This window comes from Leptonychotes weddellii, chromosome 6, assembly GCF_054177405.1.
Source record: "Leptonychotes weddellii isolate Sample4059 chromosome 6, ASM5417740v2, whole genome shotgun sequence".
In the NCBI taxonomy this organism is placed as follows: domain Eukaryota; kingdom Metazoa; phylum Chordata; class Mammalia; order Carnivora; family Phocidae; genus Leptonychotes; species Leptonychotes weddellii.
The window spans coordinates 32,440,118-32,457,598 of record NC_138374.1 but is presented as its reverse complement, the minus strand read 5'-3'; the positions used below and the strand labels follow the sequence as shown (position 1 = coordinate 32,457,598).

The following is a 17,481-nucleotide window of genomic DNA, read 5'->3' as shown; positions in this document are numbered from 1 at the left end:
AATAAAATAACTACCATTTCCTAAGTGCTTTCTATGTACCGGTCCTTGGCACACTGATCAGTGAGCAATCAAGGTATTGGGTCATTAGTCTGGCTTTGAAGTCAAAGAGAAAAATGGGGGGTGCCTGGGTGGCTCAGTCGGTTGAGTGTCTGCCTTCGGCTCAGGTCATGATCCCAGGGTCCTGGGATCAAGCCCTGCATCAGGCTCCCTGCTCAGCGGGAAGCCTGCTTCTCTCTCTCCCACTCCCCCTGCTTGTGTTCCCTCCCTCGCTGTCTCTCTCTCTCTGTCAAATAAATAAATAAAATCTTTTGGGGATTAACATAAGAATAAAAAAATAAATAAATAAAATCTTTAAAAAAAAACAAAAACAAAGAGAAAAATGGGACAATGATTAACTTTTTTTAAGATTAAAGAAAACTGTGCCTTTTAAGAAGTGACTTAGGATGATTAATGCAGCCATATTAGAATGGGGGCCATCTACAATTTAGCCTAAGAAATCTGAAGTAAAATGTGTAACAATGAGAGTCAAATAGCCTTTATTTATAGGAGAGGTAAGTTTTAGTGTGTGTGGTGTGATGCAAAGGTGTTAGGAAAGCCCAGCTGCCCCCCAAAAATGTCCTCCTGACCCTCTTAAAATACTGCCTGGATTTACACCATTAAAATAACCCCCTTTGAATGCAGTTAGTATTGCAAAATGCACATTTATTTCACATTCAGCTGTTGTCATGCTTTCCGGTGAATTAGTGGAGCAGGTCGACAACTAGCTAAGGACGTCAACTGAGGGGACAAAGATTCGAAGGGGGAGAAGGAGGGACCCTTTCGGAGGACGTGTGTGTGTGTGTGTGTGTGTGTGTGTGTGTGTGTGTGTGATCGCTCTGGTCAGTTCAGCAGCCTGTGGGCACCCGGTAGACCCCAGATCCTGAGCTAGGTCCCAGAGATTAAAAGGTAAGTAAATGAGGTTAATTGCCTCAAGAAGCTTACAGTCCAGAGAGTGAACTACACGAAGCTCATGGGGAGTTTTGAAAAGTGGAGCCCGAGACTCAGAAAGGAAAGGTGGAGGGACCAAGAAGATTCTCTTCCATCACATTATATTGAAGGCTTGGACACCCGGTTAAAGGAAGGCTTTTTCTTGGTCCCAGGGAGCTCCCCCAAGGAACCATCAAAATTGAAGCTGGTAGGTTTGACGCTCTATAGGCCACAGGATGACAGATCATTCAAATCCCTTCAATTCAATGATATTTTTTTTGTCCTTTGAAATTTACATTCGTCAAATATGACGATCTCAAAACTCATAAACTAGATTGCTGACTGTGAAATAGAGGCCCCTTGCTCATTTGTCACGCCCCCTCCTTCTGCCAGAACTCCACCAAGCGCAGTCAGTCCTGACTGAACAGGGGGGCTGCTGAGGCCGGTGTTAAAGCAGGTGGCAGGAGGCGCACAGATGAATGGCATCTGGGAGCGTAACAGAGAACTTCTTTAAACAGCACACCAGAGGAGCACCATGTTTTCAGATGGCATTCAAAGAGCACCCTAAGACATGGTTTCTAGGAATGGAGAGAACACTCAATTCCTGCTGAAAAGATATGGGGACAAGTTCTGACTCTGGTAAATACCGGCTAGCCGAATAGCCATGGGAAATCCTAATAATATTCAACTCTATTTATGGAAGACTGACTACATGCCAGGCACTGTGTTGTTTTACCTGTAAAAAACATTTAATTCTCCTGATGACCCACTGAGGTAGATTCTCTCATTTTCCTATTTTATAGATGAGGAATCTTAAACACAGATAAGTTCAAGGTCATATAACCTCACATGTGTCAAAGCAGGCATTTGAACACAGGTAATCAAACTCTAATATCTGCGTTTAGCTATCGACATACTCCAGTTACCTAAGCCTGTTAGGCCTCAGGTCATTCACTTAAAAATGACATGTTGGGCCAGACAATGTCTTGACTGCTTTCGGGCTTTAAAATATTCTGATTCTGATTATATAAATTATACCCATACTTAATATTCTTAAGGTTAGTCTGTGTTTCTGAGTAGTCTGTCTTAGAGAACTGAAATCTAAAGGCAAATATCTGAAATCTGGTCTTAGATCCTAGCTCTACCTTTTGTTCAGTCAAACTGGACCATATTATCCACTGTTCCCCCAAGAAGGCCCTTCCTTGATCTCCATTTATTGAATTCTACCCATCCTTCAAAAGCTAGCTGAAATGCCAAGTTAGAATGCAGGTCTATTAGGCTGTTGGGGGTTGAGATTTGGGAGAAATGTTTGAGCTAGTGGAAGGAAAAGACGTAGGGTAGGAAAAAGAAAGGTGGAAGGAGCCACTCAGAGATGCGGAAAGCTAAGAGCAGTGATGTTGGTGACCTGCACCAGCAAAGCCTTCCCTCTGATGGGCAATAGTGAAGCCACCACAGTGGTGGTGCCCAGGTAGTAGGTGAGGCGAAGATGAATGAGATACCGTAGGTGAAATATCTAGGCACAGTGTCTGGAGGGGACTGTACAATAGTTCCGAATTCCATGGCCTACCATAGGAATCTGCTCCTCTCCTTCATGCTGAAGAAGGCTGCCATCCTGCCCAGGAAGGACTAGGACTAACAGAGGTAAGGGAGAAGAGAGAAGTTAGGAGGAAGTATATTGGAACACAAAGAGAAAAATGAGAGCTAGAGAATACGACAGAAAAGGAGATATAAGGGAATTATGGTAGAGAAGAGGACAGAAGGAGAAATGGAAGCAAAAGGGCAGAAAGGGAACAGAGGGAGGAAGGTAGTTCTGGGGCTTGGAAAGAAAGTTTGTTCTGCTCCTGCAGAATCCCGTGCGGAGGAAGAGTCCCAGAGGTAAGCAGGTGCCTCGCCCAAGCCCTGAATGCCAGTGGCTTGCCACTATGCTCTCTGACCCACCTCCTTTCCCTACTCTGACCTGTTCCGTAGGGGCTCTGACCCCTGCTCTCTGTCGTCTTGTCCGCTGGCTTCTGCTTTCTACACTGGGTGGCCCTGGAGGGTGGGAGGAAGAAACCAGGGGATTTATTGGCTTTCGGAGGCACCTCCAGCAGTAGTTGCAACTTCCTTCATGGCTCCAGCTCTCACTGGGCAAGACCTTCATGGTTTTGGCAGCCTCTTCCCTTTGTCCCTCGGGCCCTAGGAGAGGAGATGCATCCAGCAGTTGCTAATCTCAGAATTGCCTCACCTTCCCCTGCTTGCACTTCCAGTTCTTTCAACACCTTTGTACCTAATTCGCTGCATTAAATCATCACTATTGAATTGCCTGGGAAAGAAAACTTTCACTTGGATTTACCCTCAGAGTTCAAAGGCAGTGTTCCCAGTAGGACTGGAAGCAGAGAATCTAAAGAGAGAAAGAAATCCAGCCATCCCAAGAGTCGAGAAGGGTCTGGGTCTACTTCCCCAGTACTTGATTGGAGAGTGACAAATCCATACTAGCTGTCAGAGTTGAGGGACTCTTAGCTTAGGAACTATCTGTAAAAGAACGGGTTCACGGCCATTCATGTCTATTCCTCCATGATTTACCGTACTCACTTTAATCACTTTGAGCCTGAGTTTAAGGAACACCTCAGTTTTATTCCCCCAAGGGTTATCAAGTGCCCATTATGTGTATAGATGGCACATAGCTAGGTGTGGTGGGGAAGAACACAGAGACACAGGGGAAATGGAGGGCATTCTCAGTCTTTGGAAGTGTTTGCTTTTTGCAAGATGAGGTTTGCAGACTACCAGGAGACCCTCTTGATAGAGACTCTCTTGAGTTTTTCTAGTACCAACAGAGCTGCAGACTCTCAGTAACAATTTTGTTCTTACAGCATTCATCTCTCCCATCCCCAGGGCCCTGTTAAAACCAGGCTCTTGTTCTTAAGGAATCCACAGACTAATGGGGGCACAGAGTAAGCACATGACTGACCCTCAAGCCAGACTGATGCCAACCACTAGGGGTGGATTCTGCACGGGGTTCGGGGAGACTGCACAGAGATGGTAGGAGATGCTAGACAAGCTGAGCTTACCAGGGTTTGACAAGCTGAGGGACCTACAGGGTTTTCTGGGATTTTTGGCAGAGAACACAGCAGGATCAAAATCAGTCTCGAAAGAACAGAGGCGTCTAAAGTGTTGTCCATAGGCAAGGGTTTGGGGGGTGAGGGTTGGGCCGTGGAGAGGAGGAGACTGACTGGTGGAGGCCCAGCTGTGGAAGACTCTGAGACTAAGGAATTGGGGTTTGAGGCCATGGGGAGTCATCTGGGATCTTAGGCATCATGTGGCAAGGTCACTTCTGGGATGGCAACTTTGAATGCTGCGTGAGGACAGAATACAAGCAGCGAACCTGGAGGCCGGGAAGAAACAGCTCTGATGCATAGCTTATAGAGGAAGGTTCGGCGTGACCATCACTGAAGGGGTACATTTGAGCTGCTGCTTTCCATCCATTCAAGGGCAAGCTTCCTCCGTCTGTTGGGGGGGGGGGGGGAGGGAAATGCCCCTTCTATGGCTGAATGATACGAAGTCTCCAGCCTCAGAAGTTTCGAATTTCTCCTTGCCAAGGTCGGGCCACTACAGGTGGGCGATCGCGAGCCTTGGGCGAACGAGTGGCTTCACGCCCGCCCCCAGTGGCCGCCGCGGCTGGTCCCCTCCAGGCCCGGGCACCGCCGCGGGCCGTGCCGGGCAGGGCGCTCCGGGAGCTGCGCGGAGGCTGCTCGAGGAGGCCTGGCGGGCGGCGGCGAGAGGCTGTGCCCCAGTTTGTGTCCAATCAGGGAGTGCGGGCTGTGCCCCGAGCCGGGCAGCAATGCGTAAACAAACCCACGGCAACTCCTCCGCCCCCTCGGCGCGCTCGCCCCGCGCCCGCCGCCGCCGCCGCCGCCGCCGGCTCCGCTCTCCTCGCGCCCGCCCGCCGGGCCGGCCCCCCCCGCCCGCGCCGCTCGCACCCCCGCTGCCCCGCCCCGCCCCCGCCGGCGCGGGCTCCTTCACCTACCGCCCCACGCGCGCGCGCTCGCGCACCACGCGCCCCGCGCGGCCCGCCCGGATCGTGGCCTCCCGAGAGCAAGGTAAGGGCGATGCGCGGGGACCCGGGCGGCTTCCCCGCCCGGCGCGGCCCGGGGAAGTTTGTGGCGTCGCCGCTTTCCGCTGGGCCGGGGGGCGGAGGGGGGGGCGGCGGAGGGGGGAGGCCCCCGGCGCCGGGCGAGACTGGCGGGCGGGAGGGGGCCGCCCGGCGCCCGGGGGTCACAAGTTGCCCAAGCTGACATTGGCGCGGGCTGGCGGGCTGCGCGGCGGGGCGGGCGTCGCGCGGAGAGGGGCTGGAGGCGCGGCGGGGCCGGGCGCGGTGCGGGCGAGGGGAGGGCCCCGAGGAACTTTCTCCTCCCCAGAGGGGCTCCTTCCAGCCCCGGCCGCGGCCCCGCCTCGGGAGCAGCCGGCTCCCGGGCTGGAGGGAGACCATGAAATGTGTTTGAAGAAGCTGACGCAGTTTGTGACGCTCGCGGCTTCCTGACGGGGACCGGCAGGAGCAGCGCCTTCTGCGAGGAGGGACGAGGCGGGGCGGTGCTCGGGCCCTTCCCCCCGCCCCGGAGCCGCGCGCCCGGGTGCCTAGTTCGGGGCCGCGGGCTTTGGGCGCGAGCATCCAGCCCGGGCCGGGAGACGGGCCCCGGCAGCGCGCGTCGCTTCCGTTTTGATTAGCTCGGGTTATTATATAAGATGTCACAGAGAGGGAAGGGGCGAGCGGGAGGCGCGTTGGCGAGGGCGCGTCGGCCTTCGTCGAGTGGCGGGGAGGGGCGGGAGGCAGGGCCGGACGGGGACCCACCTGTGCGCCCTCCGCGCCCCCTGCGGGCGCCGGCGGTGCGCGTGCGGGGGGACCGGGGACCCGGGGGCCGGGCGAGAGGCCCGGGGGGTGGGGGAGGGCGGGCGGACGTGTCCGCCGCTCCCCTCCCGGCCCCGGGAGCACTTGGGCAGCGGCCGATACGTGCTGTTTCCTCTCCGCCGCCTGGCCTGGGTGTACACGGTTCTGGCTCCAGGCATTTGTACTTTGAAACATTTGTTTAATATTAAGGAAGCTGCGTGTGCGGCGGTCATAGTACGCCCGGAACGTGTGGCCGTGAGCTCCAGGGCGGTGAATGAATCATCGCCCGCGGACCGGGCGCCGATGATTCATGCGGGGTACACACGCGCGCGTACTCGCCGTGTGCCTCTGACCCAGGGACAGCCGCCCTTCTGCAGCGATGACGCCTGGAGGGGCGGGGGAGAGTTCATGCAAAAGAGCGGCGGCTTGTTTTTCCCCCTTCCACAATTTTGGGGAACTTGGGGGTATCAGGTACCCCAGATTTCCCGAAGCTTGTTTCCCATTCTTGGAAGGGTTGCAGGATTCCACCTGGCTACATTAATGAGTCGGTGGAGGAGCGCTGATTCGCTGCGAGGCTGGGTCCTGTCTCATTCAGAATTTGGTTGGTGTCTAGTGAGGTATTGGGTTCTGAAGGAGTCCTTCTAGTAATTGCCTGTGGTTAAGTACCGCTAAAGTAATTAGCAAAAACTTTAAAAGTTAGTGGATCTTAAAAGAAAAACAAGTGGCTCCTAAGTAGGAGTCTTAAAGATTTAGGCTTTGGGGTGTGTGTGTGTGTGTGTGTGTGTGTGTGTGTGTGTGAGTGTTTCAAGCCAAATCCAAAAAGGAACTTAGTTTGCCATTAATACAGAACTTTTAACCACTGCGACCACCCTTAAAGGCTAACTTGACTCATTCCCACCTCACTCCACAGTTGTAGGATTAAGAGAAAAGTTTTCTTGTCATTCAGGATTCAGGTCAAATGGCATCTACTCAGCAAAGGCCCTCTTGATTACCTTAAATAGCTTTTCATCCTTACCCCAGGAAGCACACCCACCCAGTCCTATTTTATTTTCTCCATGGCACTTAATCACTATCTGAAATGATTTTTATTTTGTCTTTAAGTCCTATCTCTTTGTACTAGAATGTAAGCTCCACTGTGGCAGGGATTTTGGCCTGTTTTGCTCACTGCCGTAACTCTAGCACCTAGAACAGTACCAGGCGTATATTAGGCACTCAGTGTTGACTCCTGAATGAATAAATTCTTTTTCCTGATTTCTTGGTAGGGCTATCTTTGACAGTTGAAAGGCAGTGCCTTTTGTGAGCAAGGCACTAAGATGGTACAGTTTTTTTCTTCCACTTTTCTTTTGATTGATTCATTTCCTGTTCTGTGCTGTTTAACAGCACAAGCTGGGTTTGAGCATCACATCCTAAGATGCTGAGTGTGAGGAAAGATAAGGCATATAGAGCCTCGTCAAAAGAAAGTGTATTACCGTAGAAGACTGTGGGTGATTAAAAATATTACCTGTGCTAATTGAAAGAGAAGTACAGGATATTGAAATGGAATCAACAAAGTCAAGTTTTCACTCATATTTGAAATACTGCTAGTTCTCTATTCCTCCCTCCCCACGCTTTCACCAACCTCAACTTTAGCTGCAGCTTGGGAAGGTCCCTAGTAAGTAGCCCTTAATATGAAGTATTAATGTAACTAAGTGAATGCAAGAGGCCCTACCTCTGCTTTATTGTTGTTGTTAATGTCAGTAACTCCATGGAAGAGTGGATAGAAGGAGTTACTTAAAATTATAATTTAAACATCTTAAAGGTATTGTAAAGAATTAAAGCTATAATCAATGATATAATGGAAGAAGATTTCAAATGTAGTGCTGAATGCTACCTCCTTAGAGGTAAACTTATACTTTTTATTATTATGAATAATAAACTTTGGAAAGATATTGGTCAGCTTTGCTCTTATAGCAATATTTTGAGAACTCAGTACTTCTGAAGTTAAAGAAGAGTGCTCTTTCCTTGACAGTAGTTGTGATCGCTTTCAAAAGTGTAATCTGATTTCAAGAGTAAGCTCAGCAATAGTGGAAATTTTAAAGCTAACAGGGACCTTGAAACTACTTAGCACAATTTGTTCCTTTGTACCAGTCCCTTTGCTGAGGAAACTGAGACGCAGTGAGATGGCTCGCCAAGGCTGCAGACAGAGCAGGGGTTAGGACTGAGAGTCTTGACATCTTGTTGCAAGTCCCTAAATTAGCCAGAGCTCCCATAAGTGGGGGAGGCATGGTTCCTACCATTAGCCCATTGACTGCCTCCTGCTTGTGAACTCTCAGAGTAAAACTATGTCTTAGTCAACTTTGTGAATGTGGTTGAGCAAATGTGTTTTAAGTTGAGGAATATACTTAAGAATTGAAAAAACAGGAAAACATACCTATTTTCCAGATTGAAGAAGTTTTCTAACAAGAGTCAGAATGTTGGCAGTAATTAACCTTAGAACATTCATAGTGATGAAGCTACTATTTAGTTTTCATGCCTCCAGTTTCAAACAAAATGGCTCACAACTTACAAGTATGTGTGCTTGCTTAGTTGGCATAATTATTCACTGGAGAAATAGTAGGAGACAGGAGTCAAGACAGCTGGTAGGTCTTGCCTCTGCCACAGTGTCCAATTAGAAAAGCCTAGACTTGACAGCCAAATAGAATTGGGGCTGAGCTCAGCTCTATCCCTAACCATCAGGGCTCTCTGTAGCAAGTTACTTAGCTTTTTTCGAGCATTCTCTCATCTCTAAGGTGGAGGTAGTAGCATCTCCCTTTAAGGATTGTCGTGGGGCTGGGATAACATTTACCAAGTGTCTGGTGTACACTAGGCCCATAATAAATGGTAATGGCTACAATTATGACTTCTGATTTATGTGACCCTGAGAACAGCTTCATCTCTAAAAGCTTTGGTTTTCTCACCTGGAGCATTGGTGGTTGGGATAGGACAAGGGATTTGGGGAGAGAGAGGGAGTTGGGGAAGAATTAAATGATCTCTAAGATCTGGTCTATCTCTATACATCTCTGTAGTTTAAGGAATCAATAAAGAATGCACAATTCTCCTGCAATGTTAGTCTAAGTAAAATGATTCACATATCCTTGATCTAACATTCATATAGCCTTGAACTAACAGCAGAAATGGTTCATTTCTGGACCTTCCTAACAACTGGCATAATTAACTTTGATGATATTAAGTACATCTTCATTCTTTTATATGACGTACGATGGATACCAGTTAACTTGAATATCTCAGCCTCTCATTCAGCTTACTATATATATAAAGCAGTATAAAGAGTCTACAGGTTAATCAGACATTGGCACCCTTTCTTTAAGAGGCTTGAGAGTCATGTAAGGAGCATAAGGCAGGTAACCAAAGGCTGTATTACATGGAAGAACTGTGAAAGAGGCACAAAGAAATTGCTTTGTGATTTCAGAGAAGGAAAAGCTTAATTAAGACTTAATTAAGGCATCTTGAGCAACGCCTTAAACAATCAGTAGGACTTCAGCTGGCAGAGATGTGGGAACTAGCCTATACTAAGACTTGAATGAAAGTCTTTTGAGCATATATATATATGAGCATATCCAGGAATGGAAAGGAGTGTGGTTAAGCTGGGGGGGCAGGATAGTGGGGCAGAAGGCTGCATGGCAAGGTTAGGACTGTACTGTGATGATCTTGAATGCTGGGCTAAGGAGCCTATTTATTAGGCAGTAGATCACCATCAAAGGTATTTTAAGGTGTGTGTATGGGGGGGGGGTGTGATGTGATTAGAGCTATGCTTTAAGAAGATTAATCTGAGTCAGAAGAGCCATGGGTAGTCCCGGTTAGGAAGCTATTAAGATACACTCCAGAAGAGAAGCTACAGAGAATACAAATTAGGGTGGGAGCAGGTGGGTTGGGGGTGACACCACAGAAGTAAACGGGACAGGAATTGTTGACTAATTAGATGAGGGAGTTGAAGGAGAAGTCAAAGATGGAAGCTGAGTGACTTTGGACAGCAATGGCAGGAATTGAAATAGTCAAGAAGAACCACTAGTTAAGGCACTTGCTAGTAGTGTACAGTCAGTGTTTGTCTCATTAATGGAAGTGATGATAAGTTTGGATTTGGATATGTTCACATTTGTGTGCCTATGGACCATCCAGATGGATGGGAGCCATTGCAAATAGAGGAAATTTGGGGCATCCTTACAAAGGGATTAAGTGGTGAGAAAGGTTCACAGTGTGGGTGAAAAGAATAAAAGACTAGGGCAGAGCCTTGGAAAAACCAATATTTGTGGGCTTGGAGGGAGACAGAAAGAGGCTGTCAGGATGCTGAGAAGAAAGAAGCAGGAGAAGAAGGAAAAGGCCGGGTAAGGAAAGGTGAGAGAGGAGGATTGGTGGAGGCTGATAGGGTGGAGGGGCAGACATCAGAGACTGGGAAGAGATCAGTAGACTCGTCAGGGAGACCATTGTCAGCAGCCTTTGAGGATGGGGTCAGTTGGGCAGTGGAGACAAGTCAGAGACAAGTCAGCCAGGTGCCTGAGTGGTGCCTGATGGGAAGAAAATGGAGTGAGTGTAAACCATGATCACACTGTGAAAATCTGAGAGGCCAGTGGCTAGAAACAAGAGCGTAAGAAAGGCCTGAGAGTACTGTGGCCATCCTTGGAGAGGAAGAGCCTGAAGATAAGGAGAGGGGTGGGAAGGCGGCTCCTGCATCAGGCCCTCCACAAGTAGGAGGGGTAGCAACAAGAGAGAGTGGCCATATGTCCGGGGGGCCTAGGCCAGCCTTGGTTCACACCTGTTACCCCAGTTTACTTATGGGCTAATGTTTGGACAAATATTACAAATATCTGGAAAAATAATGCCTACTTTTATTCTAAAAGAGGACACTTTTTGAATAATAAATTATTCAATCATCCAGGTCATGGCACAGGTAGTTATTCATGGAAAAACAGATGTGACATGGAGGCAAAAAGTCACAGATTTAGAAAGAGAAGTTGGGAGCTGGGAAGGAGGGTGGCTGCATGTGAAACAGATCCATTCCCTTCTGTTGGGAAGCAAGAGCAATAATGGAGGAGGCCAGTTGATTGGCTGAAAGCAAGTTGGGGGTGAGGGGTAAAGTTGGGGAAGGGGAAGAGTTTGGAGTAGTTTTGCGTCTGAGTGCCGCAGGGATCCAGAGATGGCCAGGCCAGTGTGGTAGAAGGCACTCCCCCCTGTCTTCCTGACTCTCTCCAGCAATGCTCAGAGAGGTGGATGTGGAGGTGGTGTGAGGATTATTGGCACTACCAGTTCCCGGTGGGCCCTTGGCGGAGCAGGGAGGCAAGTGAGACGGCGCTGCTGGCCTGGGAGAGTAGGCAACAGAGAGCAGAGTTGAATGTGTAGCAGCTGGTTCAGCAGGGACAACGGAAAGGGAGAAATAGGAGAGGATGTGCAGGGGCTGATGGCAAAGGGCGTGGGGAAGTTTTAGAGTAGCTTATCATTATGGAGAGGTCAGTTATGAGTGATGATGTAAACTCAGAATGTCACTGAGCTTGAGAATGGTGAGGTGTCACAGCCATGAGGCAGAGGGCAGTGATCTTCAGGAATGATGAGGCTAAGCTATACATTATTTTATATATATATGTACACTTGATATATATATATATCAAAGTCTTTTTTTAAATTATGGAATACATTTATTAAAGCCTTTCTGCACTTTAGAGTTGGAAAGTATCTTAAAAAATAGGGAAGTTATTCCTTCATTTAGAAGATGGGGAAGCTAAAGTCTTTTAAAGACTTTCTAGAAAGATTGTGACTTGCCCCGTATCACAGATATGTGTGACAGAGCTGGCTCTGGAAGGGGCCAGGATCTCTGAATCTCAGTTTAATATTTTCCTCTAGAGCAGAAGAAATAATTAAAGTATCCACAGAACAAAATCTTAGAAAGCTTCCACTTGGCTTGCCTACTTACTGCTGTTAGAACACCCGTGTTTGTGGGCACAGAAACCCATTGAGGAGAGCTGTGGGATCAGGTCCATGTCCTCTGTCTTCCAAACCAAAGGCAGGTGATGGCGTCTTTAAGGAGGACCCATGAAAAACAGCTGCTCTTCCCCGTGAATTAAAAAACAGGTAAGCGTCAATAAATAGACAAAATAATTATCTTCATTATTGATGAAGCCTAGATTGGAGGACATAGCTTGGTGTGAAGTTCACAATGTCCTTGTGCACCCCAACCCTCGTGGAGACTTTGGAACAACATGCAGGATGGAAGGTTTGAGGCCAAAGAGCAGAAATACCCAGGTCTCTGCCTTTCGCTGCCCAGCTAGAGAAAAAGAGAAAGATGCCAAATCTCTTACACTTAATGTCTTTCACAGAAAAACTCCATCCATTGGAGAACTGAGAAACAGTTGTCACACACTAACCAAATAAATTGTTCCACCCCTATAGGGAAGAATATGGTGTAGGGCAAGAAGACAGGAGTGGACAGGGAATATCCCTCCTTTGGAAACCTTGTGAATGGGAAAGAGGTGTTGTTCCCTTTGAACATAAGGTTATTGACCACTCATAGGTTCTTTGTTTGCATTTGAGTTAAAGTAACTTCTGAGGCAGCAGGTAACATTTTTACACTAACTAGAGGTAAGTGAAATGACTAGGAGCGGTCCTTCATTAATCAGTTTCACAGCCATACCTAGTGGATGTCTGCTTCCTCCCTGGGGAATCTCAGGAAATTCACAGATGTCAAAGCAGAGACCATCAGCTTTAATATCCTGTTTTTGAATTCAAAACTTTGGAAAAGTGGAAAGTTCTTTCTCCTCATAAAATGTTTAAGGAGCCCTTAATTGGACATATAGCACTTGGGATTAGTGCGGATCCCATCCCTATTAGTAACCTTACTAATTAACTATTAAATTCCTCAGTTTCCTCATCTGAAGATGACTGTCGAAATTCAGTGAGACTCGGTTTAGGCACTTAAGGTAAAATCATGATGACTTTTTTCCCTTTATCCATGTCAATGTGTCTAATAACTTTAGACAAGTAAGATTATAGCACTGTGTTTCATGACAAATGAAATTTCCAACTTTTTATCCACTTCTTTTTTAACTGTTAAAAAAGTAATTTTTATTATAAAATATAACATATATATAACTTCTGAAATGCAAAATGTATAGTTCAATGAATTATTAAAAAGGGAATATCCATGTAACTACCAACCAGCTCGAGAAGTAAAACAATGTAATTTTTTCTCCCCATAGGAATCTTTTTCATTAGATGCTTGATTTTCCTTTTCTTTTAAAAAAAGATTTTTTTTTTTTAAAGATTTTATTTATTTATTTGACAGAGAGAGAGACAGCTAGAGAGGGAACACAAGCAGGGGGAGTGGGAGAGGGAGAAGCAGGCTTCCTGCCGAGCGGGAGCCCGATGCGGGGCTCGATCCCAGGACCCTGGAATCATGACCTGAGCCGAAGGCAGGCGCTTAACGACTGAGCCACCCAGGCGCCCCTAAAAAAAGATTTTATTTATTTATTTGAGAGCGAGAATGAGAGCACATGAGAGGGGGGAGGGTCAGAGGGAGAAGCAGACTCCCTGCTGAGCAGGGAGCCTGATGCGGGACTCGATCCTGACACTCCAGGATCATGACCTGAGCCGAAGGCAGTCGCCCAACCAACTGAGCCATCCAGGCACCCTAGATGCTTGATTTTCTTTTCAGAGAAGTCATGAGTAGTAAAGGAGGCAATTATAAGTACTCACAGGTTCAAAATATGTGTTCCTTTTGAGTGGAATTAGATCAAAAATGTAGTATGAGTATTTTACTCTGTAGTTATTTTTTATTTCTGTAACTATGAATTTAGTGTTTAGAACAAGTCCCGGGTTTTCAGCCTTAAAGATCAAAATCTTCAGGTTAAGAGTCTTCGGATTTGTGTCCTTTGGATGGGAGTGAAAAAATTATGATCATTTGGATATGAGAAAAGTCTTTATGCTTAATTATTTTTTAAACTTTCTGATCATCCCTCCTTTGCGTGTCTTTAGAAACAAAACAGCTAAGATTCCAGAATTGATGATGACTGTGTTCAGTAATCAAAGGTCTTCTTGGAAAACACCTGACCGTTATTGAGGCAAATACCTTTCAGTTCAGGCCACTACCTAGATTTGAAGTGGCAAGGAGTCGTCAATGATAATAGTTTTATTGCATGAAACACCTGCATTTTCTTTGTTTAATCATAATCTAGTATTCTGAATTCTACTGTCTTTTAAGGCTAAATTAAAGAGTCAATAAATAAAAAGTCTTTTGTGGTATCCAGAAAAGGGTTCTCTTGGATAAGTTTTTTTTTTTATGATTAAAAAAAGGAAATGATGATAAACATTAAAATAATTGGAAAAGTATCCTAGCTGATCTGGTGTATCACTGAAAACAGAAAAGCTATGAGTGTGTTAAAAAATGATAAAGAAAGACTCATCTTTTGGGGTAGTTTCTGTGGGTGTAAGATTTGGTTGTGGGGACCTCAGGTTAGAATTTGGTGGGCTGAACATGCGTTTACTGTCAGTCGCAGCCGAAACCCCCCTGTAATGATGGTGTGGATGTGAGAAGAGGCAACAGCAGATGGGAGACACCAACACATTTTCGGGGGACGGAAAGCAAACACACTTGTGGCAGTGGACTTTGTATAGTGGGGAAAGTTGGTACTTGAGTGCCGTGAAAGGAAGTTGGGAGTAGATCCTGGGAAGAAACAGCCAGTTTATCTCCCAGAATCCCAGAAATGCTCTGGATGAGAGGCTCTGGAGCAGGGCTGAAAATAAGGGAGTGATTCCAAGTCTGTGAAGGGGACCAGCCCTCAGTTCACTTTCCCCATCCCATACAGAAAGATGAAGCCCTTGCTGGACACTGGACATTTTTCTCTGGAGAAGTTGAAGTAAATTAGCGGTTCTGGATTTAGAGCTACCAGGCCAAAAAAAAAAAAAAGAGGGTAAAGGTGAAATGCTCAGTGAAAACAGAGGAATTTAATGAAACTCTAAATACTAAAACTCTGAAATACTAAACAGTGAGACCCTGTGCTCTTTTTCCTCCGCCCAGTTCTAGGAGAGTGAGGTAATTACCAACCCAGGCAGGGTATTGAAGGACTCTTCTCTGCCTATGAAGAGCAGCCCTAGAGAAAAGACCTACAGATACTGACATTGGGGGCCCACACTGAAAAAACTGACTTACTACCCATTCTTCCTAAAGTGAACCCATCAGGCAACAACCCTCTTCCCTCAACTCCATGAGTATACAGCTTGCAGTCAGCTTTTTAGCACCTTACTCTTGAATACAAATAGACCATGAACACTCTTTCTAGTATGACGGAATATAAGACTACTATGATGGAATGCCTGCTAGACTGATCCTCTAATTGTGTTTCTTCTATCTTTTTGCTTTTATTTCTGCTTTCTCTTCTGCTTCTTCCAGTAATTTTTTTTTGGCCATCTTATTTTTAAATTTCTGATATTTATTTCTTATTTGTATAGGCTCATTTTTATTTTATGAATTATAGGTGGGTTTAGGAATATGAAATTTAATATCAAAAGAGATAGCTAGAAGTTTTAAAAGTAGTTTGCCTTTAGGAAGTGGGTTTGGGGGTGACAATGAGGTAAGACAGGCTGCTGCTATATTTTCATTTTAAGCATGGTAGTATTATATGAATTTTAAAGTAATCTGTATGAGTTAGGTTGACAAATAAAATTTGTAAAAAGAAAAAGTAAGGCAGTGCTAGTAAGTAGATTAGGGAATGATTTACATGTATCCAGAACTTTAAAAATATATATTAAAAGTTAAGAAGTGATGTTTTGATGTTAGAATCATTCCTCACAACTGGGATTCCAGCCCTCCATCTGTCTCAGAATCACTTGAGGGAGGTTTTTGAATATTCAAATGATTGCCTCTATCCCAAGATTCTTACTTATTTGGCTTTGGGTGGGCCCCTGGGAATCAGTAATTTTTAAAAGAACCCCATCGGGGTGCCTGGGTGACTCAGTCATTAAGTGTCTGCCTTCAGCTCAGGTCATGGTCCCAGGGTCCTGGGATCGATTCCCGCATGGGACTCCCTTCTCGGCGGGAAGCCTGCTTCTCCCTCTCCCACTCCCCCTGCTTGTGTTCCCTCTCTCGCTGTGTCTCTCTCTGTCAAATAAATAAATAAAATCTTAAAAAAAAAAAAAAAAAGAACCCCATCAACTTCTGATGTATGGCTAGGGCTAACTCCTAACACCTTTGCTGCTTCTTAAATGTTTCTTGTATTCTTCCTATTCTCTCTCTCTTCCTCTCTGTGTCTGTCTCTGTCTCTCTGCTTTTCTGTCTCTCTGCTTCTGCTGCAAATCAGATCTTTGCTCTCTGTCAGTTTGGAACTGATACAGTCTATTTTAGGTCAGAAGAGTAGGAGGAAAGAAAGGGAGACATGGAAGAGGTCATTTGGATGACCATGAATAATGAGAGTGGCTACACAGGGAGCCAATATTTGTTTCCTTTTGTTTTGTGGAAACTACTTAAATTGATGACCTTATCTTGAATTTCCTTGGAGTAATTTTGGAGCTCAACTTCAAGTAAATTTGAACTTAATAACATTTTGTTATTTCTTTACCTTCAGTGTTACATCTTGGGGCTAAGTCAGTTGCACCCTGAGGTTACCCTCAAGTTCTTTTACCTTCCTTGGGTCTTACCCCTGTCTCTCCCAGCTGTGGTCTACCAGATGTTCACCAATATCGGTGTTTCCATTTTGCACCTGGGATCACCAGCAATTTTCATGGCTTTCTAGTTTTCTGTGAGGGAATTCTTAGAAGGGTGGCTAGCAAGCAAGAGGTGAAGGAATGTAAAAATTATATAATTTCCCAAGGGTGGAGATCTTGTTGCTTTGGGCCTTTGACTACAGAGAATTTGTACATCTAAAAGAAGAAGTGTTTGTTGCATGGAGGAGAGAAACATTTTAGACTTGGGGGATAAACTTTAAAAAAAAATCTGACAAAAAAAAATCTGACAAACTTTAGGTTTATAAAAATATCAGTAATTACAGAGAGTTAAGGTTTCCTTTGAACCTTTTCCCAGTCCTATTCCCTGCCTCCCTAGATCCAGCCACTTGTGAATGGGGTGTGTCAGTGACTTATTTGTTGTCATTTCACATCAAGACAATGCCCTGCTCCATACAGTGGTAGGACTTACCTCTCACATTCTGTCCAGTGTAGGGAGCTGTTTTGGCTGGTGTCCAAGGGATTTCTGCACACTTAGTACATTTATACAGCTAGGCCGAAGTATGATCTTTAAGATGAGGATTGGCTCGTCTCATCAGTAAGTCTTATTTAGAGCTTGCCTACGTGATGCAAGACTCTTCTAGGCCAGGGCTTCTCACAGTTTAATGTGCCCACAAATCATTGTGGATGGCATTACACTGCAGATTCCAATTCAGTCGCTCTCAAGTGGAACCTGAGATTCTGCATTTCTAATAAGCTCACAGGGGATGCCGCTGGTCTGCAGACCACACTTAAAGAAGCAAGGTTCTGGCTAGTAGTTCTCAGCCCTCATTGCTCATTAGAATCATCTGGGTGCTTCTTGGACCTATCCTTAGTGATTCTAATTTAACTGGTCTAGGGTGGGGCCCTGACATGATACATACATGTGTCCGTATGTGTGTGTATGTTTTAACCCCCCAAGTGACACTAGTGTG

General features: G+C 46.0%; 1 protein-coding gene across 2 annotated transcripts in view; it reads left to right on the top strand.

Moving 5' to 3' along the window:
- The first annotated feature begins 4,886 nt into the window (after positions 1-4,886).
- Positions 4,887-17,481, top strand: part of PCGF5 (polycomb group ring finger 5) — a 118,057-nt gene continuing 105,462 nt past the window's right edge. For both annotated transcript variants that reach the window (XM_081823854.1, XM_081823852.1), the window contains exon 1: positions 4,887-5,042. The gene's annotated coding sequence lies outside the window, so the exon portion shown is untranslated. The remainder of the gene's footprint in view (positions 5,043-17,481) is intronic.